The 27,782-nt window shown below is 39.2% G+C and overlaps 1 long non-coding RNA gene across 4 annotated transcripts in view; it reads right to left on the bottom strand.

Annotated features, from left to right (window-relative positions):
- The window catches only part of LOC122775739, a 42,857-nt gene that overhangs the window by 1,553 nt on the left and 13,522 nt on the right, over positions 1-27,782 (bottom strand). Inside the window, exons 1-2 of one of the 4 annotated variants that reach the window (XR_006361136.1) lie at positions 17,350-17,407; positions 7,366-7,474 (exon numbers count right to left, since the gene is read on the bottom strand). This is a non-coding gene — a long non-coding RNA (uncharacterized LOC122775739). Of the gene's footprint in view, positions 1-1,794; positions 3,521-7,365; positions 7,475-7,585; positions 7,780-17,349; positions 17,408-27,782 lie in introns of those variants that run through there. The other 3 variants (XR_006361137.1, XR_006361135.1, XR_006361134.1) reach the window with 3 other exon arrangements.

The following is a 27,782-nucleotide window of genomic DNA, read 5'->3' as shown; positions in this document are numbered from 1 at the left end:
TGTTTTTTCCTTATTTTAGACGTGTTATAGCAAGACGTACATATTTAAGGTTATACTTAATTTTAATCCAAATCTTCTTAAGACGTGAATGACTTGTCTGATAAACCAAAGAGATGAGATGAGAGAGAGATGAGATTTTGGTCTGGGGTCCATATGTAGATTTGAGAAGCATATATTTTACTTGACAGACTGAATGTGTAGGGTTTTTTGCACTCCTTGACTCTGTGTGTGTTTGTGTGTGCATGTGTGTGTGAAGCCATGCCAACATGAAAGAGAGAGAGAGGAAGACGGGGAGTAAGGATGAGAGAACAGATGACAAAAAAAAGACTAAAAAAACACAAGTACATATGCATTGATACTGGTAATAACATATGTGCATCCCTTACATTTTTACAGTTACATTTGAGGCTTTGTTTTTAAAAACATAGGATAAGACATGCTTAACTTCCATACTATTATGGGAAACACACCAGTGTTACGATGAAATATTATTGTGTAGATACTATTCCTGAAAAAACTAAAACATTATAATGTATGGTTTTCTATCTTAATAGGGCAGCTATATTGAACAGAATCCGCCCCAAGTTCTCATAACAAACTGAACTAAAACTGGAGAAACATAGATTCAGGTTAAATGACAAAAACAAAACTAGGACTCAAATGACAAATGTACCACTATGAAGACAGATGCAGCAAATTAACTGTGGCCGAATGTAAGAAAAACAAATCTATATCAAAAACAGGTCAGATACTCACTGAACAATGTGAAGCACCCACAATATCCCGACTGCTAAAGATAAGATCTTAACACATTTCATCCTCCATCTCAGTACATGTTCCTCTCTAACAACCACAAAATAGCAGCGTGATAGACAAAGGGAAGTGAAGTCATCATTCATATTTATCAGGGGCATAAAAGAAATGTCTAAAATTTAAAATAATCCTCATGAAATTCACTTAAAGTTTATAACCAGCCATGTAATCAATTTAATGACACGTAACTGTTTTACTCTTTCATCAATAAACCATCCTATTTAAATGGCACTTTCAGGTGGGAAGCTCTGACATAACTAATTTAGGTTTCATATCTGTGCATGTAAATGAACCTTCTGCAAATTAACATTGTCTTTTAAAACCATAGTCATGTATTCAATTAAAAAAGAAAATAGACTGCAAATATTACAGTACAGTAGTAATAGTCTCAGTTTTGAAATAAGAGGCTGTAACAAATCAGATGAAACATTTTTGCATTCACTTTCTAGTTCAATTCCCTTTACCTTAAGGGAACAGCTCTTAAAGCAGAGAAGTACAAAAGCTGAATGTTTTACAAATCAAAGTGTCATGTTCTACTAACCAACAGGTCCTGTGTCTGACTCTGAGATGTGAATGAGCCAAACATTCAGCAGATGTATTCTCCACTGTCTCCTTCCCTTTAACCCTCCCTGTGCACGTTTTTCTTCCATTCTAACCTCACAGATACAAGGAAACTCCAATATTATTATTCAATTATAAAACTAAATTCTCCTTCAAAATCACAATCCCTCATTACATACCATGTGCGGTGTGAAGTCCTGTTTCCTGAATGGTTATGCTAGAAACGCAGAGGTCTGTTCAGAGTTAATTAACAGAAGAAAGCTGTCCATGTGTGCCGTCTGCTGTGGGAATGCAGGATCTGGAGCCTGACCATCACAACAGTGAGAGGTAACACAGGTAATAGGATCACGACTGTCCATCTGGCCACATCCCAACACCCGCTGTAGGCTATAAATAACACTGCAGGAGCTAATACTATTAATTTTCTAATTCTGTCCTTACTCTAGACATGTGTAGATAGACACAATGTATTTAATTTGAACAATTAAATGGGTAGCATTTAAGTACAGTAAAAAAAAATCAACATGGGGAGGGTGGACAGCACAGCCACTGCACTGGGCACTATCAGAGTCAGGGTTCACTAATGCCAATAGGTTTTAAAATGTCCCTTTATAGCCCATTACCTGTTAAAGCGATGAATCGATCAACCACTAGAGTGAAGATACCTTTGCAAATAAGACGCTTCCTAGACACAGGACGTGTGAGCATTTTACTTGGCCATGAATGATTTGATGCCTCAGACTGCCCCCTTCCTTTCTGATACTTTGTTGAATGTAAAGTGCAGTGCTCGGGGTGGAACAGCTGACAGATATGACCCAGCGGAAACAGAGGAAGAGGCCCACATTGTGCCGCAACATAAAATAAATAGCTACCACATCAATTCTGACAGCAAGTGTCATAGAGTGATGCAAGTGGAGTCAACTTCACACCTGTAGTTTCATGACTCTACCTTGCAGAGTTGTGTTACCACTGTGGTGAAAGGAAATCAGTCCACACCGACATCAGACAACAAACTATCCTCAAAACTGCCACTGTTAGAGACAAAAAACACCCTGCTGTAACAGCTGGTAAAAAAATGGAGGAAGGGATCACAGAAGTCTCAAGTTTAAATAAAGTACAACAACTCCAATATTAACTAAGAATAGGCGGAACTAAAGACCCTATTTAAACTAGACACAAAGGTCTCATTATCTTTAAGATTATGATATAAGTAAGTTTGTTTACTAGCTGAAGACACCTAATAAAATGGTCTTGTCTTTAAATTTGGAGGAAGTTATCTTGAGACTCTCAAGACACAAGGCGTGAGCTCAAATCACTTATGGGCATAAGAACAACTGCCTTGTTATAGGCAGTATTTCCATTTTACAGAAATTAAACTGAATGTATCACCTGCAAACTTCTGGTTTTGCATCCCTGCCACAAAAAGAGCTTCAACATTCTACTTTGCGGCATACGTCACAGCCCCCTGCTCAAATGAGGAAGCAAACCTTAGAGAAAAGCAGAAACTATTCATTGAGTAGATGTCATGGCAGAGGCAGCACAAAACCCAAAGAGAGAGAGAATATTGGTATTTGCTTTTGCTCTGCTAGCAGAGGGATACTCGACCAAGGTATTCACAATATTATAATGATACTCTTCCGAAAATAATCACCTCACCTTCATTTTGATAAGAAACATTTTGTTTGCCTCTCAGACACTGTAGGATATGCACGATACATACAGTATCATTTAGTAAACATGTGAAAATTGGATCATTATAAATCATGAGGTGCTGATACTTGAGTACCCAAACAAACAGAAAAAAACTTCAAAACAGTCTCCTTTTAGCAGCTGCATGCATATCCTGCAGGCATCACTGTCATCTCCACTGCCACATAGAGATACACAGCCCCCTCACCCCTGACACACAGTAATTTGATTCAAATCAAATGAATGCTTAAGTAAGTGACAGCCCAAACCGCTCCCTCAGGTCCATCACCTGTTTGACATCTATGAGGGAGACGAGACAGGACAGAAAGAAAGAGACAAAAATGAAACAGTCAGAGGGAATACTGCTGTGAGAGGCTGTTGATCTGCTATGCTGCCAGAGTCTTTGGTGTCTGCATGTCAAATGCCAGTGCACTCCATTGGAATACGATAATGAGGCCTGCACACAGAGGGAATGCAAAATGAGATATCAAACACATAGGAGAAGTCAGAATCACAGGACTCAGCGCTGAGCCATTTAATAAGACAGGCTGCATGCCTTCACTGTACTTCAATTATATTAGTTATCTGTGCTGTGACAATACAGAAGGTGGCACAGGACACGGTGAATAGGGAAGCACAATATCTAAATATGCCGATAGCGATATCTATACTTATATATATACATTTTCCCTGTGCCCAAACACAAACGTCATTTAGTCTCTTCTGTAGTGAAATTAACAAAATATTTTGACTTGATTTTATATCAATTAATTGATTAATAATAAATTAAACTATTCAGATAATAATTTTTAGTCTTTTTTTGAATAATTATAACAAGCTCTCAGATTTTTCATCATCTTAATCCTTTATCACCCTTTATATGTCTTTAATTTTGTTTGTTTTTTTACCCATAAAAGGGCCAGAAAATGTCTTGTGAGTAAGTGCTATTGCCCATTTTTCCATAATAACCTTTAACATCTGGCAGTGATTAACAATTTAAAATGAGGAAAAACAAAAAGTTTTATTTAGAAAAAACACTTTGGTTATACACGAAAACCTGATTTTTGCATGTTAAGTTTAAAATGTTGTGTTTAAAATAACATTTGTTTGAGTCTTTGTCTCAATGTGCAAAAACAGGCCAAAAAAAGGAAACTCTCTCCTAGACACTGATTCACCGGCTTCCTGCAACAGCGCGAGTGAAATTCAGAAACCGATAGCACAAACCATCGTGTACTTATGGTTAAAATACGGGTTAAATGTGATTTCTTTTTTTCTCCATATAACCACAAAAATCATTGAAACAGAATAACGTTGGTTTTTGGACAGTGGTGTTGTGCTTTACTGGCATATTACTTCATAGTGTAAGGCACAAACAAACAAAAAGCTTAAACTGATGTGGATGAAATGCCAGTTTTTAATCCTCTTGGCATGATATCTTATTTTAAGCACATGGTAAATGGTCATTATTTTTATACCACTTCTCTTAGTCTTGACGATCACAACAATTTTGCATTAAACCATTCTCACACATTTTAAATAGTGGATATGCAGCAATTTTCCTACCTTTCCTATTCTATATAATACATTCTATATTTTTCTATTGCATATGCATATGTTGTCACAGCCACCAGGAGAAGTGCTGAAAAATCAATCGTTTTCATATCAAAATCCCATTTCGAAACATTGCAATTTTCAAATTACAAAGCTTCTATAATTTCACTGTTATATTTTAGTATAGATACAGACAATACATTTATGTTTATGGTATATACCGCAAAAAGTGATGAGTGTTAGATTATAGTGGTCAATATTTTGGTGTCTTCCAGTAATGCTCTATCAGAGCAAATCACAAGCTCACGAAAGCTGAGTGCAAATGTCCGCAAAGGCCGCTCAGTTTCCAATATCACCACCAAAATCTTATCTCCTCCTTGGGTCATAACCTACAACTAGGGATGCACGATATATCGGCATTAATATTGGTATCGGCCGATGTTCGTCATTTTTTAACATATCGGCAACGGTGCAATGAGTAAAACTGCGCCGATTTTAACAACCGATGTTTATACCCGTCTAATTGCTGTTTGTGTATGTGTGTCGGGAAGAGGACAGTGTCAGTGACGCAAGCGCAGCACAAGGTGTGTGTGTGTGTTGAGGAGAGAGAATGTCAGCGGTGTGGGCGTTTTTTCAGGGTGTCGATAGAAGATACGCGAAAAGCATTATGCAACACTTGCAAAGTCGAGGTAATGCGAGGAGTGTTCCGCGTCATTCAATACCACATATTTGATTATGTCATTTGAAAAACCGCCACCCAGAAGTACACAAACAACGGCAGGAAGCTAACGCTAGTAACACTAGGCAGCAGACAAAAAAAAGCAGAAAGCAGCGCAGCTGGGACTTGACCAAAGGAAGACATTGGCCAGGGCAATAACGATCTAGGTAATGGAAATGATTGCTCTTGACGACCAGCCGAGGGTTCCGACGGTTGATTGCGCATATTGAACCCCGCAACAACCTGCCAAGTCGGCGCTACTTTTCCGATGTTTTGTAATTGAATAAATATCTGGTTGCCATGAATACTGGCAAGTTTGATAAAGTATTTTAACATGTTTTCTTTTATTATGGCAGCTCTTAGTAGAGCTTGTCAGGTATTGTTTCTCATATCTGTTGTGTAGTTTTATTGTTAAGGGAAGTGGCGCGGTTGTTGTTGCCGGGAGGAAGGGTTTTTGACTTTATTTACGTACCCAGTATAGACGCCCTTATCTCGGTTACAGTAACTTTGGCAGGGTATTATTTTTGTTTATGTTCATGTTTGTAATTTATGATCCAAACTTTCTCACGGAAGTTTAGTGAGTTGAGGGAGTTAAACTGTACTTTAATTTAGTTACACACTTGCTACAAGTGGTAAAGGTTTCTAAAAACCTTTACTTGTAGTTGGTTACTTGTGTCTTATGTGACCTTGTTATTTGGAGGTAAAACTTGTTTTGAAAATGAAGAAAGACATTCAAAAATTCAGCTTGCATGATTTTCATTCTGTACAAACTTTTATCATCTCAGAAACTTTTTTTTTTAAAACATATATCGATATCGGTAAATATCGGTTATCGGCCATAGCAGCAATATTAATATCGGATATCGGTATCGGTGGAAATAGTCATATTGGTGCATCCCTACCTACAACCCCCAGAAATTGTATCAAAATATGTCCTTTATTTTTGAGTTATGCTGCTCACAGCCAGACAAGACAGACAGACAAACACGGGCATATCAAACTATGTCAGAAAAGTCACAATTGTGTTAAACAATATGCTTAATTTTCATAAAGAAAACAGGTGCAGATTTTGAATTATATACAGAAATGTATGTTTCTTTTTTGGAAAAATAATTCACCAATGTTTTGGACCAAATAAAAAATGTCTGCCCTTCGATCGATTCATAGGAAATATGGAAGGGGACATTTTTGTGAGGAGTTATTTTTAATCTAGGCATAAGCTTGTCTAGTGTATTAATAAGAGTAATCTTCATTTTGTTTTGATTTAATGTTTTGATTCAATTTTATTTCTGTCTGTTTTTATTGTTTATAGATTCATTTTGCATCAAAGACATAGATGTTTGTTTGAACTATATATAAAAACACTTTAACTTTGAAACAGTGTGCAATACCATCCTAAATATTTTCAACAGCAGCATCATGATGGATTATCAAGATGTAATTTTAATTTAAGTTCACTGGCCCCAGATGATGATTAGTAGGATAATTATGATGAAGCAATAGGTTATGGGTGCTTTTACGGTTTGAATTGCTTGTTGAATTCTGGATATTCATGCTCTTTGATTTGGTTTGGTATGCTTGTTGGTATATACTATTTTGTTGTGCTTATTTTTCAGTTTATTGATTTATTACACTAACCCTAACCCTATTAGTATATTTTGAAAAATTATGACTTTCATTGGGGTGCCATTGAGCCATAATGCCAACACATGGGTCCATGCACTAAGCCTCTATCGCATTTTTGCCACACCTGACTTCCATGCAGTTTTTATGCATGTTAACCCCCTCAAAAATAACCACAACACAGAATAATAATAATGATAGTAATAATAATAAAAATCTGAAGAAAAACAATAGATTCCTTGCACTTTATGCCAAGAGCCAGGGAGAGAAAATAACAAATATACATTTTCCTCACCTTGTTCTACCTTTCGGTTGGAAGACGACCTGCTCTACCCACTGAGCCACAGTTAAAACTTACAGAAAGTCCACCCTGACACTATGAAGAGAAAAAAAACACTCAGTGTACTCACTCTTTGGGTAGAATGTTCTCCTAATGTGATGAACTTGATCGATGTGAGGACTGTGAAAACCCAGCAGCTCTTTCCCATCCTTGGCTTGACACGTGAGAAAATGTCGACCCTACACAAGTGAAAAGAAGCAGGTGGTCACATTTAGCACAGCTTATAAAATGTCAGTTTAAATCTATTGCTGAGGGGAATTAATTCAGTTCATAGCTTTGGTACCACTGACCTTTTTGTCAAGTCTTTAGCTCACAGACAAACTACTTTGTGATGTAGCTTTAGGAACTTTCTTCTCTCTGACTTTGGCTTGATAGTGGAGAAACCACAGGTGAAGCTAATGACATTAATTATGGCCCTGCTCTAACAAGCTGCCTGCAGCTTATGATCTATGCTACTGGGCTAGCATGATCAAACACGGGACAGTTGCTATATTAGACATAAATAATAATAACTATTTAAAACAATTATCAAATAAAACAATTATTTACCTGCATTTGGCCTTAAATAATGTTAGCTCTGATTGTCTATTCTTACATTTTGAGTAGAACAATGACTGCTAACTGTACTAGCTGGTATTCATCAGAGTTAATGAATGCTAGCACCTCTTAACTTTTAAAACATGCAGCTTCTGCTATTTAATGCTCGTATATGGACAAATCATTTTAGGGTCAACAATGTTCAACAAAGTTGACCTTTCAAAGGTTTTTACCTGCAACTGTCTTTCAGAGCAGTGTGTGGACAATGAGCTGCGATGATCAAGTAAGCTAACAGAGGTGCACTAACTGTCACAACATGCTGACTTCAAAACAAAAGCCTCTCACAGAAGTTCCAGGCAAACTTTGTTTTTCTCAAACAAACAGTAAAAACAAACGTGAGTTTTTGCTTCTTCTATTTGTAAATTGGTGAATGTTGAGTTGTCTTTCAGATATTCACATGAATGAATATACATTTTCCATATAAAAAAATTAAGATTAAACAGTAAAACATAGCATTTTTGTCAAATACAAAAGTGTCTCTATTCTGTAAATAAACCATAATCCCTCAACCCTCAACTTTAAAACAGTATTCCACAGTATTCAATGCAGGGGAATTAAACGCGACTCTATTGATATAAAAAATGTATATATAATAAGTGGTATGTTGGGTATATTGAATGTAAAAAAGTTAAAGTCACATCATCTTAAATATTGATCAAATATTTTGGTAAAGTAAGTCCAAATCATTTTACAATTGATGTCCTCAAAAGCATTGTTCCACTGGAGCTGTCACTCCACAGTGGATTTGGAACACTTTTATTTTGGAAAATAAATTAGCTGCTTCATACTGCATAGCTAAAATTGGGGGGAAACACCATGCTGAGTAAAGTTATATATTTTATATGACAGAGTTTTATTCTGAACCCTGTTCATGCTTTGAGGCAGGACTGGATAAATGGATAAATAAAAGTTGCATGGTACAGCAGACAGGATTATATTTAATAGTATGGTTCACATGAGGCAACAGTTAAGTGAAGGTGCACAAACCTTGGTTGCACAGAACTCTAACTAAATGGGGGGAAATCTCTGCAGTAGGGTTTTAACCAGTGGTGTAGTGGTCCCTGGAGAAGTGGGTATACTGTGGGTATATTATTTATTTTTTGTTAAAGTAGTCCATAAAAAAAGCCCTGTTTTAGAAACAGTGACATGTAAGGTTACTCTATTAAGTTTACCCAAAAATCTGTCATTTCTACTTGCTCACTATTATAAAATGATCACGACTTGATTAGGAGCAGTTTGCAGTTACTACTGGTCACACAAGCAGCCTGGATAAATGTAAAATGTATTTATCATGAGGCAAACATGGTGTTTCGGTTATTTTTTGCACATTTATTAAAATAAAATACAAATCTGAAGAATTTTTATATATATTTTTATAGCATACTTCTTAAGATACTATGTTACCGCTGCTTGTTGTGTTATTTCTTAATCTGTTGTTTGGTCTGCTGCCGTTATCGTAGTCAAGTGGCACTGGCACCGGAGGTGTTAGCGATATATTCCTCGACCCGCCCTACTCTGCCTCTGATTGGCTCATCAGTCCTCATGCCTAAAGTTAACCAATCTAATCAGTAAAAGCAGCGAGTACCAGCCAATTAGAGGCAGAGGAGGGTGGGTCATGGCTTCACCATCCTTGAGGAAAAAATGGCAATCTGGCTCACAGATATTACTGAATGGTGCGCATCGGGGGGAATTTAGAAGTGGGCAATGCTGACTGAAAAATAAGTAGGTATACCGCCGTATACCACCGTATACCCTGGACTACAAAACCCATTTATTAAATTAATAACTAACAATCAGTCAATTGGCTGGAGTCATTTTTTTCATAAAAAATAAATAAAAATACGTTCAGGTTTCAGCGTCTTTAATGTGATTATTTTCTGGTGTCATTGGTCTAAACCCATGGTTCTTAAACTGTGGTACGTGAACATCCTCTGATGGTATTTTGGGGAACACAAAATACCATCACAAATACTGTATATACCAGGGTATGTGATCGGAGTAGAGCTGAGGAATTTTGACTGGAGTACTGAACTAATTAAATAATCATAATTAGAGTCATCTTATCTCTCGCTCCATCTTAATCTAATTCCACTATACCAGTGTGTGAAGTATCTGTGAGGAAGAGGAGGATGATGAGAGAGCAAATGATCTTATTGGGAATAAATCTGTGAAAATCCTGTGAAAAGTCTGTAGCTGACTTTGCTTGGCCTATATTTACACCAGTGTATTTTAAAGTTGGTGATACTGGTGTTACTTTATGAGCTCAATATTTTCTCAGCTGCTACTTGGTACAAAAAGTATGAGAACCACTGCTCTGAACCAAAAAATGTTTTGTGGGGAAAAACAACACAGGAGGACGTCCTCATTTTGAGGCTTGACAAACGCCAATCAATATTTTATACCATTTTCTGCATTTTATGAATGAAAAAAAAAATCAATTGATTGAGAAAACTGTTAAATGATTAATGAATTAAGAAAAAAGCTCCACTCTTCTGCCATGTTCTCCTTTTCCTGTGGAAAAGCTGCAAGGCTTTCAGGTAGAGCTTTTATTTGTTGAATGTATGAAGCAGGGGGAAATGATGGTAAATGACTCAGCTGCTTTCCAAATGTGTTAATTCACCATTGTATCTCAACAAAAAGCTCATTCAACATTAAACCATGCATTTCAGTTTGTAAGGAGTTCATTCTAAGAGGAGAAGGAGATTCATTTAAATTGGAATTTAATTTCCTCGACAAGACAGCATATTCAATTTTTACCTACATAGATATATGCTCAAAATATTGCAGAGCCAACAGCACTAGTGCTTTTTTGTGCTGTAGTTTATCTGGTGTTTGTTCCATTTTTGGGAGGTAGCACACTGAGTGGTCAATGAGTGCCTTCCTGCAGGATGACAGCCCCAGTGTGGAGGGCATCCACCTGCAGCTCAAAAGAATGCTCAAAATACATATACATATACAGTACTGTGCAGAAGTCTTGAGCTGGCCGTTACTTTATTTTTTAATATCTTTTTTATTATTATTACATGTGCGGTCTATTTCTCTCCCTGAAGAAAGATTTTTGCCAATCAAATGCATCCATTTGAGTCACATGACAATTGTTGTCATGTGACTCCGTGCCGTGGCACCAGCTGTTAGCCACTCAGCTGTTAGCCGCAGATTTTGGCTCCAAGTGGACTTAAAACACACCACTGCACACTTTTTTACTCCTACTCAAGTAATTATTTTCATGAGTACTTTTACTTCTACTTGAGTAATTATTATCTTAAAGTAACAGTACTTTTATTTGAGTAATTTTTTTGGCTTCTCTACCCACCTCTGTACATATATATATATATATATGTACATATGCACACATATATATAGTATACAGTATATAGGCATGCATACATACAGAATTAGTGAGTGTCTTTACTTCCCGATTTGCTTGATTGGCTTTAGTCAGTTTCTGGTTGATGGAATGTTGGGATTTTGGTTATTCACCCTGAAGTCTTTTGTAAATATTCTCTCACACATTGTCACAATTCATTGTAAATTATAAAAGATTGTTCACTGTTTTTACACAATTTTCACTCTCCATTGGTGTTTTTATGTTGCGCTCTGGCAGCTGCAACAATTATATCTAGGTTATATAATATCATCCTGAAGCTGTGTCTATTGATCTCTACATTTCCTATCACTGCTACCCAGACACACTGTGCTATTCCCCATATTTATATCATATTTATTAGATTCATAAATATGGTCTTCACCTCAAGAAGTGTATGTGCAGTCCTTGCAACAGCTCAACTTTATTTATCTCCCCTTTTTAACCTTCTTTTAATGTCAGATAAAAACTGAGAAAACCTTGATTGTATATTCCTGAACACACTGTACTGTATTGAGATAAGTGCTGCAGGGGGAAAAACAAGTTATTGTTAATGAAAAAAAATAAAAAAATAGGAATTAAATTCTTCAGGTTTTACCTTCAAGTGCTGTCAACCTGTCTTTATGACAAATTAGCTAGGACACTGCTGAACTTGTAAATTATGGGCTAATGTGTGTGTTTCTGTGTGTGCATGTGAGAGTGTGCTTATGCAAGTGTGTGTGTGTGTGTGTGTGTGTGCACACTTATGTCCCTGGGAGCCACAAACAAGAGAACGCTTGCTGGGCAGAGGATGCAACTTTTGCATTTTAAGTTGATGCCAAAGTCAGCAAGTCCCAGGTGTCACCTGTTCAAAGTTGTATGTACCCATGGCTTTTCAAAGACTGCAAAAACAAAGAAAAGGACACTATGGACATAACAGAAACTATGGATCTGAACTGAAAGGCCAGTCCAGTCAGGCCAATCAGACACTGTAGACTATTCCCACTATTTTACTGGCTCTAACTGTATACTTTGCAATAAATTGTATCATTAACATTTCACAGGATTTAATTGTGATGTTTCAAAATATATATTCACAATGTGATGTAGCTTTGGGGACTTTATTTTCTCTGAATTTGGCTTGATAGTGGAGAAACCACAGGTGAACCTAATGACATTAATTATGGCCGTGCTCTAACAACCTTCCTGCAGCTTATGAGCTATGTTACTGGGCTAGCAAGAGCAAACAACAGGACAGTTGCTGTTAGACGTAAATGAAAAATAATCATATCCATCACATTTAATTACCTGTGTTTGGCCTTGAATATAGTTTGTATAAGTGACCAGCCAGGAACAAGTAAGCTGAGGGACATTTTGAGTTATTTACAGATTCTGAAAGTGTGATTTCTAAGCTTTCCATCAATGTCTAACACATATTTTATATAATGTTTGAAGAAGATGCATACATTACATTTGTCTGTTTCAAAGATGTCAGCCCCCTACCCCCTACCCACACAGGTGTACCACCACCACATAGGTTTGCCATAAAATAAGGATTTGTTCCACATTTGAAAGATAAAAGACGTGTTCCTTTTGAACAGATAAGGAACGCACTTTGTTCCATATTTTTGATTATCAAGTCAGTGCAAAACCATGACAGAAAAATGACAGATTAGTCCACTACTGAAGGTTGCATGATTTGTATGAGAGAAAATAAAACCCTCCTCCTGCTGTCTGGCCCTCTCCATCGGTCTGTCATTCACTACTTCAACAGCAAAAAAGAACTTTTAATGTGTCGTCCGACTCACTGTGAGTCCTGTGTATCATAGCAACAGAGACGTGGTGAGATGTAAAAGTACAACGGTGACAGGAGGATACTGCTCAGGTGAAAGATTGCAAAAGTGTAATAGGCTACAATTATTAAATCGATGTAAAGTGCAGTATATCAGGTACATGGGGGAGTGCAATGAGTGTATAGTGCAGTATAACTGAGTAGGGAATGGGATTTTATTTGTTCCTCCTTGCTTATTTTCTTATCAGGAAGTTGGCAAACCTACCACCACAGCATTCTAACTTCAAAAGAAAAGCATCTCACCTTTCAGGCAAACTTTGTTTTTCTCTATGTTCAATAAGGGTAAAATATGTTTACATCTGTTTATAGTTTTATGTGTATATTGTGTTTTATATTGTGAAATTACAATAGGTTTGGCTAGTAAAGTATTTTCGAAGTGTGATTTACAAGTTAAATTCTGTATTATAGAGGAAATATTGCCAAGACACAGTAACTTTAAATACATCACAGTACAGTAATTTGCTGTGAAAGTAATGCAATTATCCATCCATCCATTTTCTACTACTATTATCCTCCACAGGAGGGTCGTGGGGGGTGCTGTGCCAATCTCAGTCGACATAGGGCTATAGGCGGGGTACATCCTGGACAGTTCACAAGTCCATCGCAGGACCACATATAGACAAATAACCAGTCATTACCCAATCCCCATATTGCATGTTTTTGGACTGTGGAAGGAAGCCAGAGATCCTGGAGAAAACCCACACACGGGGAGAACATGCAAACTCCATGCAGAAAGGCCCTTGTTCCAACCGGGGTCTTCTTGCTGCAAAGGCAAGAGTGCTAACAACTAAGTAATTTACTCTGAATACCCAGTCAATTATTTTATAGTGTATCCAAGTTATTACTTTGTATGCTATGAATAGCAGCAGCAGTCTGTACCAAACAATGCACCCTGGTCTGTACGCCCGGTCAGAAAAGCGGATTTCATTCCCTCACTTCCTGCCAACAGGAGCAGAACAATGGGCTTGACTGGCCTTCACTATGAGATGATGTGGATTGGGGGGTTATTGGAAGGTTATGCACTGAAAAAAGAGAATACAATGATTGCTAAATGCCATAACGACAAGATGCACAATGCCCTTGTGATAAACAACTCTTTGCTATTGTAATGATTGAAATGCTCAGGTGGAACTCTGGCTCCATAAGGCAGCAGAGGGGGGAGTGGGTCAGTGTATGAAGATAGATGGCTGCGTGTGGCGAACCACCCTTCGCTTTGGCAGCAGTGACATCAGTGATATGGCAAACTGGCCCTCTGCTGGATGCTTAGACACATGAGACCACTAACAAAAACAGACATGAACCTTCCTCTGTGCCACCTTGGCAGGAGCAAACTTCCAGGCAGCCCCAGTCCACCTCCACTCCTCTCCTCCCCGCTCCTTTTTCTGTCTTCATCTCTCAAGATCTTAGCTGGACTGCTGTCCAGAAAGCAGTGGAGACGCCCTTTCACAGTAATGATAAAAGACAGAACACTAACATAGGCAGTGTGAGAAAGAGGTTACACGGTTGTGTGATTGAAAAAAGTCCTGAGAGGGGAGCTAATGGTGTAAATAAACATGGCATAGCAAAACATGGCAACACAGGAAATTCATTTTCTGTGGAGTCATTTACTGCTTGAAAGACACCATCCAAATGCAAAGTCGGCTGAGACACATTTAAAGTTTTCTTTTTGACATCTTATGAATGTTTATCGGCTCAAGAAGTTGTACAGAAAATGACTACATTTTAACGCAACTTTCAAATAATTTCATTTTTAACTTGGTTTTCTGACTTTGTCGTGATGTCATGACATGATGACATAATTCATGATCATAAATTCTTTTTTATCTTTCAGCATTAAGAGATGCAGTGACACATTAAAATATATATGTATATATATTTAATATTTTTTGATGATTTTTAATGTGTCTCTGCATCTCTTAATGCTTATAAAGATAAAAAAGAATATATATACAGTATACATGTGTATGTATATATATATATATGTACATATACATATACACATTATATTTGAACTATAGTATGGGCATGACATACATCATGTTTGCATATTACATATTAGTCCGACTGATTGCACTAATTCCAACTTTTCAAAATTGGACTAACCAACCCAGATAATGCGTCTGTGAGTCGTGTCCTGCATGTACACGTATATTCAATTAAAATGATTAATTCCCATCCTTGATGATCTGGGTGTGACCTTTGACTCCACCTACAACTGACACACCCTTAAACTGGTTGGAATCTTATCTCTCTGTTCATCTCAACTCAAACTCAAAACCTTCTAATCATGGCCATTTCCAGTTAGCACTGGTGTTCCCCAGGGTTCTGTTCTAGGTGCCCTTCTATACATTATCTATCGTCTACCTCCAACCGCCATATCTTCTATAATGTGAACATCAATTTCCACTGCCACTGACTGATGAAACCCAGCTCTACCTGTCCACCAAGACTTACTGCGCCCCCCCACCCCCATACCTCTCTGAGCTCCTGAACATTACATTTACATTTAAGCATTTAGCAGACAGGTTTATCCAAAGTGACTTTACAAAAGAGGAATAAGCTAAATAGAAGAAGTCTTGGAAAGAACTCCACTAGATAGGACCAGTGGACAGATAAGTGCAGAGGTGGATCCAAGTGCAGGAGGAGATGGGGGCAGGGTAAGTGCTAGGACAAACAATGCTCTTGGAAGAGCTGGGTCTGCCAAGACTTGAAGATACACAGGGGCGCCCCTGTTCTGGTGGTGCTCGGTAGGTCATTCCACCAGTGTCGAACGACAAACGATAACTTCAATATGCCATCTGACCTCCTGTCAAGCATGGAGTGCAGAGCCTTCAGCTGCTCTGCTCCCCCACCTCTGGAACTCCCTCCCAACAGATCATGTCAAATCACATCTGAAAACACATCTCTTGAAACTGACATATTCACTGGGATTACTTTTCTAGATCTTTGTAGTCTAGACACATCTAGAGTTTCTTTTAAGAAAAAGATAGGCTTGTTCTGAAAGGTGTCTTAAATAAAATGGATTACTACTATTATTCATAATAATAACAATAATAATAATAATAATGATGATAATAATCTGACCCAAATTAACCACCCAGTCCAATTTGATATGGAAATAATTGAAGCTGGTACACAGAGGAAGACAACAGTGAAAATAGCATTGCAAAACCAAGACCAGTGTTTTGTTGAACTGATAAGGAGGCCGAATTCATGCTCTGTCAGCTCAAAGAATGAAATGGTTTGAAGATGATGGCTGACACACAGACATGGTATAGTGCTCAACATGCCAGCAAGGTCAGTTTATGCCAGAAAACGTCACAAAGTGCTAACAAATACAAGTGCAGACACACACATCAGTGTTATTCAGACTAAAGTACAACTGTGACACACAATCATAGCAAATTTACATCAGTATTATTGGGGATTATTCTCTCTGCGAGTTGTTCAGTGAATGGGCTCTAGATGCAAATGAAGTGGGATAATTGATATTGATCTGTGAGTGCCTGCCCCCTGAGAAGGATAGTGTTTAGTGTCTATATGAAGGGTATTGATCAACTGTCAGGCTCATCGGAAACAAACACATTATGCATGATAACGAGGTGTGGTGATTAGAGTAAACATGCAGGGGAAACCCAATATCACGCAGCATCCTCCCTCTGTGAAGTTGATATTCCACACACAGTCACGCAGATGAGCAGGGGAACGATGGAGAGATGGAGAGATGGAGAGAGATGGATGTTTCGCACCTGGCAGAGGGAGACTGATTAATCATTTGTGACGAAGGAGAAACTTAAAGATACAGATAATGGAAAGGAGAGAAGAATAAGACAGGTAAAAATGATCACCAGAAAGATGGAGCCCTCGATGTGTGTGGATATGTGGTTGTGTATACCAATAAAAAGAAGATAAATAAGAAAGGTGTGTTGCACAAAGCTTGAGAACACAAGGTAATTCTATGGTTCAAAGGAGCAGAGTGAGAGAAATGAAAAAGAGAGAAAAAGAGGGAAGCGGAGGCAAGAGTTTGAGAAGAGGAGCATGACGAACTGAATCCTGAGGATCACCTCCTGGCTTTAAACCAGTCCTGTTGTCTTTCTCAGTTAATCCATCATCAGCTGTTCCCACATCCCTGCTGCCAAGCTGGAATGTGTGTCGTCCTGGGCGAACGAACAACCTGATAAATGAAGGTCAGAGCCAGACAAAGTGGCCACTCTCAAAACTGTTTCTAGGGCCACGAGGGGCCAAGTAAACCATTTACTGACCTGCAGGATCTGATGTCAATGTTTTAACAGTCACATTCCGTGCTGTGTGTAGTGTCAGTTCAGCTCATATTCAAATGTCGGCTGGTTAATTCATGTAAACGAGATTCCTTTTTTGTGTTCAGCTTGTCCCAGACGCAGTGCAGTGTTTATGATAGTCTGTAGAGGGTGAGAACAGCTGGTGGAGTTAAAAATTTGAACTTTCTCTCCGTGTGTGTGTATGTGTGAGAGAGAGAGGGAGAGAGAGAGAGAGAGAGAAAGATAGATAGTCGGAGCTGCTGTGTCTCAGCGATCGGCCATGCAGAACACAGAAACAGTAATCAAACACAGAGGCAAAAACAAACCACCATGACTACAACCCTACCACCTGGAACACCTGCTATCACACATTTTTTACCAGGCTCTCCAAATACCTGCAGCAACCTGGGAATGTGGTTAGCCATTAGTGAAGGGCAACCATTAAAGAGGTTAAAGGGTTTTGCAAACAGCACAGTGCAGCCTGGCAGAGAGGGACTTAACCATTATGGAGCTGCATACAAGATATACAGGTGATATCACACTGCATGGTTTTCACATAGCAACAGTTCATTTAATCCATGTCAGATGTCAGCTTCGGGAATCACTCCCCCAGCCAGCATGTCCATATGGGCCCCATAAGGGTTTTGTTTGATATGACAATAAGCGGGTTTGTCTGTCGTTCCCATGGTGGTCCCACCTGTGTCTACCCACATGGGAAGGCCATGTTACTAAAACCTTTATGGAATCTGCATAATTTGCTCACTTAGTACCCAGGGTTAGGGTTACTAATGCTTTGTTTCCATGTACCGTTTACAATGGTAAATCCCTTGCGTTTCGTTTAGGTGTGTGCTCTGCCTAATGGCCACGTAGTGTGATGGTGTACCCAAAGTGGAGGGTGCCAAATAATGGAGCGGTTGGGGACGGATATTTTGGCACTATTCCTCATCGAAACGCAAAAAAAATATGTACCGTGCTGTATCGAACGGTTCTACTCGATGGAAACGCAGCAGGGGCCACCATGGAAACCACAGACAAACCTGCTTGGGATCCTTATTGTCAGGCCCAATATAAACCTTACGGGGCCCACATGAACATGTCGACTGGGTTGCTTATTTGGAATAGAATAGAATGAATTGTTCAAAGATGTGACCATTTTCCTGCAAAGAACCTTTCCCAGGTCAATTCAATGTCATGTCACTCTGCTCAGAATACAGTACATGCTACATTGTCTGAATCAAGAGTTGATAGGAAGTTCAGTGGAAATCACAATAGATTAATTTAAGACGTCCCTCAGATGAACACAGGAACTATTATGCACTCAAGTGCCTGTCTTTTTAATGCTCCCTAAATACGTGAGGGCCCTTTTTGAAAGACATTGTTATTCATCTCAAAGCAAAAATTCTCAGTTCAAAATTGCAATGAGGCAGCCATTATTTTTAGTTCAGCAATGTCGAAACTTGTTGAGGAAGCATATCAGACAACATGTAAACAAAAGCTTTATGCCAGTATTTGCCACTTTTTTTTCCAATAAACAATTGTGGGGCTGTGCAAGCCTGTTTTCCATTTGAGCGAATAAAAAGAATTAAAACAAAGGACGGAGACAATTTGTTTACAGCTTTCATTGAGGCGCTGTCTCAACCACAGAGCGTATATATACAAAAAAGTCTTACGGGTCCCTCCTGAAGCCAATTAACCAGTAAATAAGAATATAATGAATAACCACTATACACAAACTGGCAAAAACAACTCCGTTTGAATGGATGTCTATGGGAAAATGAGCCCACTTTGCACTTTATATTTATAACTTCAGCAAACCTCTTCCTGAGGAGCGAATGGTCTCAATCGCCAGTCTCACGTCTTGTACAACAGAGCTTGGTGTCAGTTTAGTAAATGATGTTCCCATTTAGAGGACAAAAGACGAGAAAAGGTGGATATGAATGGACTCCAGTGTAACAGCTTGTAACGAACCTCCGTTTACAAAAATGTCAACATGGCACCGGCCAAATTGCAAATCTTGAGACTCCAAAACGGGAGTTAAGTCACTTATGGGTGAGGTCACTACCGGGTGAACATGGAGAAACTGTGACTGTGACACGGCTGTCACCAAAGTCATTTAACAAAGCTAATATGCGTGATAACACACGGTCAACGGCACATTAAAACTCTCTTATTCCTGGATAGAATACAAGCACGACTGCCCCCCTCTCTCTCCACCAGTAATAACTGCTGATTGGACTTCGCAGCATCATCCACCTTCAGTGCATCACTATATGGGGTAGATCACGCTGACAACCATAGCCATGATAATGGTAATGGACTGGAGAGCACTCATAATCAGCCATGAGACAGACTATGATTACAGTTGTTATTAGTTATGATTACTTGGACTGATTAATAATTTAAATATTTCAAATTGATGGGTGCTAGCGTGGTGCAGCAGAACTCTTATATTAAACGAACTCTCGTTCGTACATTTGAAAAATTGCAAAAGTCAATTTTAAGTTTTGAAAAACATTTCGCTGAGTGAAACTACTTAAAAAAAATGACTGTGCTTTTCTTTTCTTTCCTTTTTTATTAGACACCGGTTGTGCGTAGGGAGTGTGTGTGCGTGTGTGCGTGTGTAATCCACTGACAGTTCATTAAACTAGCAGAGCTAAAGGCGGTGCTTCCTCATTAGCCTTATTAAGCTGAACCCTTGTTTTCTTAATTGACATAAAACAAACACTTGCTCATAAACTATCTACTGTCCCCCTTCTCCACTTTTGTGTGTGAAATCACTTTTTATTTCATAATTTTGTAATCGCTTGCTCTTACCATAAGAGTGTTAGGAAATACAGTCACATACCAGACATTCAGCTCATCATTGGGGTGTGGGTGAAACCATTTTGTCTTTATTTAAAGTATATGGGAAGCTTCCACTTCAAAAAATTTGCTAATTTGTTCAGGCTGCTATAGAATCATAGCGGTACAAGACAGTGGCCTTTGTAAAGCAAGACCTTTGGCTAAAGTATGTGCTATAGGTTTATTCTAAGGCTATGAAAACCAAACAAACGTCATTTCAAAGTGAGTATACTGTAAAATATGGAGAGTGCATTCAATTTCTGCCAATAAATCCTCCTAAATCTTATACATTGGACCTGAAACTGATAGGTAACTGATTCCCCTAAACTTTGGAAATGAATGAATGATTAAAAAAGTGCTAAATTATAGACTACCCAGTCATAAAAAGGTTGTTCTTGTTGATTTAGCCACTCGTGACAATCTTGTTCTTCAGAACATAAGACAGAGACGCAAGCTTGCCGGTAACCATGGAGACCCCATGGTATTTCTAAGAAAAACAGAGAAGAAAGCTTTTCTAAGACATTTTAACAGACTGTGCAAACAAACCCACTGCTTTGTTACTCAGACAAATGCAAAGACACAATGGCTTCTATGCAACTACTGGCAAAAGACAAAATCCATAAGTGCAGTGATTTCCTGGTGGAAATAACGGGCTCATTTTGAGCACCACTTCTGGTGGCCTTCACACACACACACACACACATACGCACACTCACACACCTCTGTGTACACAGCAGAGGTTGAATTGTTGCGATGGTGACAAATGCATAGTAAGAGAGCAGAGGAAAGAGATGAGATTTTTGTGGGAAAGGTTTAATCTTCTCCAAACATGGTGCCAGACACTGTGCACACGCACGCACACACACAAGCACGCACGCACACACACACACAAACACAAGCTCAAGCTCAGAAACACTCCAAACGGAACTGAACATGCAGTGACTGAACATGGAATGATTTATTATTCATCCACATTTGAACATCAACGTTTAAAAAGGTGATGTTCTGTAAGTGACATATACAGTATGAGTAAAGTTCTCCAGAATTAACTCTGTGTATCAACAAAACAACTCATCAAGCAACTGGAGCAATAAATACACATGACCACACACACACACACCTGTTCAGCATTTATAGCCCCTTACCATACCCTTAACCATCACTAGTACCCTTAATCTTACACTACATAAGGTGAGGACCAACCAAATTGTCCTCATTTTCACAAAATGCTCTCACTTCCTGTGGTTTGAAGGAGTCTTGATATACTGAATAGGGAAACACACACACTAACAAACACACACAGAAATCCCAGGTGATAAGAGGATGAGGGACTGGCCAAGGAATGTCTAACATTTGTAGAGGATTCAGAGAGAGAGGGAGACAAACATCGACCCTGGAATGAGTCTCGACAACCGAGATGTAAAGAGGAAATCAATGGCTCCCATTTATCTGTCACTGTCCGCTAAAGACGCCGTCAACAAATGACTCACATCTGCTCTGCTCACAAGTGCTAAGTGGGGAAAACTGGCTGTGGAAGAAAGTAAGTAAGAACATTTCTGCTCAGTTCTTATTTAGAAATCCTCTTAGGACTAGGAATTCTTCAGCATCAGCGATCAAAGTCCAACTTGCTTTATTATCATTATTTTAATGAAGTCTGTTTATGACATGGAATTGTTGCATAAAAGATATTTATAATTATGGAAAATAATAGAAAAAGTGCATCTGGTTAAAGAATAAAAGATTTCCGGTGGCAACAACAATTTAAATTTCAACATTTTTTGTTTACATTGGAGTTAATACCGTGGCTAAAAATAAACTTGGGCATTTGATAACACCTCACAATCATATTTTAACATGTTCTTTGGTGTCTGATGAACAGGATCATCCAAAAGGATAACAAACCAAACAATCCCTAAACATAAACAACAGACTATTTGTATGAAAACAAACACTTTCATTCTGAAATGATGTCAAATATCATCACAAATGCAATCATTGTGATATTGTGATATACTTCTACTGCCTCTACAGAACTGTTGTTTTTCCCCCCACACAGTTGGACTATTTTTCTCTTGACTGGCCCCCTCCTGACAGACTTGAAACTCAAGTGGCCCCCAGGTCATTTGAGTTTGAGGCCCCCTGCTGTAGAAACAAAAAAAATCTAATGTCTTGCACAGAAGATGGCGCCGCTTCTTTATCTTCTGTGTGTGTGTGTGTGTGTGTGTGTGTGTGTGTGTGTGTGTGTGTGTGTGTGTGTGTGTGTGTGTGTGTGTGTGTGTGTGCCTCTATCTGAATCAAAGTCACGTGTCCCAGTAGTCCAGTGCATCAAAGACGACCAATTACAATCCACAGTACTGTAGAGAGACTGCACTGATGCAAATGAAGGTGTAGCTTCAAATCCTCTCAACACACCATGAAACATGAGGATCCACACAGCACTTTAAATTTAACCTTGGTGGATTTCAATAGTCGATTATTAAGGAAATGATAAGAATTATGTCAATGATGATAAGTGGTCGTACGGACCCAGTTATCATCAAATGACCGCCTGAAAACATTAAGACAGTGAAAAACACAATACCTCAAGGACTGTTCTCTCTTTCTCACTGCAAAGCTTTCACTGGGTCGCTATGGTAACTTAGGTTTCATGCCAAGATCACTTCCAGTGAAGCAGATTTGAGATTCCTCCTTTCTTCATTTCCTCCCATTTCTCTCCCGTCCATCACTCTGCCCTCCCTCCCTCTTCTCACCTCAGTCTGTCTCACCTGGTTGTCAAGAAGCAAGAGGAACTGTATATCAGTAACCCACCATAAACTCAAGCTGACGTCGACGGAGCTCAGAAATCCCTCAGTATTCACCATCTTCCTCATCTCACTGTGTTGACTTTGTGTTGTTGTATGAAGAGATCATTTACTTCCCTGGGCCAAAGAAACAAATACATTCTGAAAACTCTGCACAGTGACACTTTCTGCATGAAGCTGCACGTTATAACACGCCTGTGATTAAGAAAACAAACGCCACTTTATGATAAAAGCAGCTTATAATCGAGAATAAAAGCCCGCTAATTGCATTACTAAACATTTCTGTCTCACACCTCGTGCTCACACACTACAAAAGGAGAGCATGTGTATGTGCTTTCTGGAGCTTAATTACCTGAGTTAATATGTGTAATTGTGTCAGATGGTTGGGGATTAGAGCCCCAGTCAAAGTATAATTATTGAGGCGTTTCTCTTCACTGGTTTTTCAGGGTGAAAGATTCTTTCAGGGTCTCGAATTCAACGGGGAAATCAAAGTGCTGGTGCGTACAGACCAGACCATGAAACCGCATTACTTTAATGTCACTCAGTGAAATAAAGTGCAATAGTAATAGCAGTAATAGTGAGTGTCATGCCGAAGGATTAAGGAAGACAAAATAAACATGACACATACACTAGTGTTAAAGACTTCATCAGATATCAGTCATCACCAACATGGGGATGCCATTAAGCATGTGTGTGTGTGTGTTTGTCTATAGACAGCCGTTCAAGATTCATAGGACTGTTACTAAAACAATAATAGGGATCAAGTATGTGTACTATTAAAGGGATAATTCAGGGTTTTTGAAGGATGTTGGTTTAGGTATTTGTAAGAGAAAAACCTCTTTAAATGAGCAACTTTCATTCCTAAGCACAAACCTCACAACTCAGTAAAGACCAGCTGAAACTGGCAAATCACAAATGCCTCCGTGTAACCCTGGCAGCCATCATTTATCTACAGAGTGTGTCCCATTATATCTTTGTTATACTTAACCCAACTGGGACAAAGGCCCGATATCTTAACTATGCAGGTATCATCTACTCTACTCGAGCAGAGTAAGGTGCCGGATACGTCTCCCCTCTCCCCCTTTTCTCCAAAACCCTTTAAATACCATAACTCTGAGATTCACTGGCAGCATGATAGAGGACGGCCCCTGTTAGCATCTCCTTGTTCATGTCTGGCATCATGTCTGGCATCGAAGACAGCTCAGATCATCAGATCTGAGCTGTCTTCAGTAAAGCTTTTCAACTTAACCCCTCACCATCCTTAGTCGTCTCACCTGGTAATCAAATCTCCGCAACAGTATTGACACACTGTCAACACTGATTTCATCCAGTCTTAGCTTCAATTTCCATGAATTTGCCCGAGTGCTGGACCCTGAATAACTGTGTCTGGGTGTCCAAGTGTCCGATCCAAGGCTGATTCATGAAAATGACAGCGTGCTTGATAATGTCTTTCTACTTACAGCCACACTTCAAAAAAACTTGAATTATCCCTTTAATCAAATTGCGAGGACTCATGGTTCCTCGTGTCTTCGTGTTGATGAAAATTAGCGTGATCTTATCAGAAAATGGTCTATGGGTAATTGAGTATGAGGTGGGGGACAAAGGCAGGACTAACTCAAAACAGCAGAACGCAAAATCCAAGAAAACAGGTGAAGGAAGAAAAGGCTGGAGCTTTGGGAGCATGGAATAAAATAACAAGGAACTAAGCAGGTGAAGTCAACTGAACAAATGAACCCTCAAAGAGTCAGCGGAGCACAGATACTAAAACACTATAGGGTAAAATGGCAATATACTGTAGAACACAGGTTAAACACATCAGGGTGGTTCAGATAATCACAAGGGTGGGAAACATCACAAAGCCACAAAAGAAAAACAGGAAGGTATATAAGTAACAGAAGGAAAGTAACCTCAAGGTAAAATGGAAACCTATAGCAAACACAAAGGCAAATCAATTAAGAGCCAATGTTCATTAAAACACATCACTCCAAAAATTGATGGACCTTTCTAAATATTTCCATTCCAAACACCAAAGATCTCTGCAACGCTTGACAAATCCTATCACCAAGTATAATTAGTTCTATCCGAGGACAGGACTTTCCAAAGTTTGGGCAGCAGAAAGTTTTCAGTGGCCGACATGCTCTGACCTCACAGTCCGGAGCTGTCACTGAGCACAGGACACTCACAGGACAAAAACAGACTGAGAATAAGACACAGCAATCACTGACCTACTACGCATCTGTTCGGAAAAGTGTCACAGTGAGGGGGTCAGTGAGAAGACTCACTGACCCTGCACACACACACACACACACACACACACACACACACGGGTTTGCAATGCTGTCCTTTCAAGGACATGCATTGATTTCCATTCATTTGAAGTGTTCTTCCTAAACTTAAGCATAACCGGTAAGTGCTTCATCTCATCCTCAACCACAATTCAAATCTTAGGTGTAAACATATAAGCAGGACCAGGTTTTGGCCTCCATGAGGATTACTGCTCCAGACAAAGTCAGTGTTTACAGCAGCAAAGGTCCTAAAGAGGCAACAAATACAAGTACACACAGGCACACAGTGCTATTCTTATACAGTACATTCACTTTCCAAACCCTAACCATTAGCAGCCAATTGTGTCGTGTTACCCAGGGCTTCACAGATGCCTGCATTCTGACTTTTAACCTTAACCATTTTTCTAATGAGGTCTGGAAACCCTCCCCCCCCCCCAACGTTGTCAAAGTTCACAGATGTCTCCTGCTGTCAATCACACAAGTGTCCACTCACATGTGACAGGTTTTATTGTCTATTGTCCTCAAAACAGGAGCATCGTTTACAAAAATGACATTAGGTTCTGTTGAAGAAGATCTGAAGCTCGTGATTGAGACTATGAAGAAAAATGTTTACTGACACTTTTAATCGAGTGAGAAGTGGAAGCTCATTTACTCATTGGCTTCAGTTCAAATGTAGTTCTGAAGCTACTTCCTCATATATACCGTGTATTATTGTCATATATGCACAGAAAAAAACAAACAATAAAATAGAACAAAATGGACTAAATTTAGTGCAGGAGAAATCTGGGTTAAAAAACTGACCTTAAAAAGTAAAGTGCTGTGTGTCTATAGACAGAATCCCCTTCTCCTCTATTCAGTTTGTCTCATTTCTTATTCCCTACGACAGTTTTGTGCAGAAACAATCAGGCCACAGTGTGGGTCCAGATCTGATACAGAGGAACGCATGTGAGAGATGCAATTTGGGCCAAATACAAACAGTATTTTGGGACTAAAAAGGAATTGACGTGCATTTTTTCCAGGTTAATGTTAGGAATTGACGTGCATTTTTTCCAGGTTAATGTTAGTCGCGTGTCGGCATTCAAATCATGTTAGCCTTATACCACTGCAGAGAAATATGTAGGTAGATACATATTATGTAAGAAGACAAACACCCATACTGACACCCTGACCTGCGCCAGAGACAAATGAGGTAGCAGCTCTCGTAAAGTGAAACACACGTAACAGATGGTGTCTTATTTTTGCCATTGTAGAGGCAAATGCAGATCAACGATCAATGAGTGTAAATTGCCCGTTATTGAAGAATTGAGGTAAATTTACACCTGAGAACACATGCGCCTATACAGATACACCTGTCTGCATTCTGACCTTTAACATTAACCCCATTGGAGATAATTTTTTCCAATTAAGTCGGCAAAATAATCACCCTTCCATGCAATCAGGGTCCTTAGTTTTCTATTATGGCAGAGGCACGGTGACTCCACAGGAACGAACCATCTCTCTGTCTCTTTCTCACTTTCCCCACAGTGCAGGCTGAGCACGGAGCACTAATTACTCCTCGTATTGGCCTGCCTCTCAGTTCTACTCTGGCCTCATGGAGCTATTGGCTGGTAGTTTGGTGCTGTTGAGCCATTGAGAGTTCGAGGTGGAAGACGGAGATATTATTATTGTCTGGATTTCTGCCCAGCAATAAGATGGAAAGCTAGGAGACTGTTATGTCTGTCCGGTGGCCAAACTAGAAAAAGAAATACATGTGAGAGGTGTATTCTTGACCAAACATGTATTTCATGACTGAAAGCGAGATGAAATCCATTTGTGAATTTGAGTCTGTTAAAAAAACAATTTCATAGGCAAATGTAGGCAGATAAATGTCTGAGTTTAAAGGTCCAGTGTTTAAAAATCAGTGACATCTAGTGGTGAGACTGCAGATTGTAACATACAGGGGATTACTTCGCTCACCTCTCCCTTTCCCGAGCTCATCAGGGAACTACAGTGGCCTCCAAGACTATTGCAAGCCACACTTTGCGACATGGATCTTATAAACTGGTAGGACATCAAGTTTGATGTTTGCAGACTGTGCAAAGACTGAATAGCAAGCTGCAACGTACGTCAACGCGTGCGCCGTCCACGCACACCCAACACGCTCTTTGTGTGCATTAGTATTAGTGTGGAAGTCTGCAGACATGGAGCTAAAAACACTTTTTGAAAATGTAGTAGAGTGGAAGAAGCCTAAGGCTATGAAAACCAAACATTTATTTTAAAGCAGTTACACACTTATGGCACTCCACAGTTCCAGCACGGCACGGCTCGACCCTACTCGGTTTCCTTTTGCTTTTCCATTAGCGATAGTACCTGGTACTTTTTAAATACCTGCTCTGGCGAGGTTCCAAGCGAGCTGAGTCGTTACTAAAACATGACAGACAGCCGGTCACTGATTAGCAGCGAGCGTAATCACCAGAAGAGTCATTAGCCATGTCTGAAATCACAGAAATCA

This window comes from Solea senegalensis, linkage group LG10, assembly GCF_019176455.1.
Source record: "Solea senegalensis isolate Sse05_10M linkage group LG10, IFAPA_SoseM_1, whole genome shotgun sequence".
Classification (NCBI taxonomy): domain Eukaryota; kingdom Metazoa; phylum Chordata; class Actinopteri; order Pleuronectiformes; family Soleidae; genus Solea; species Solea senegalensis.
This window is presented reverse-complemented; position numbering and strand designations above follow the sequence as displayed.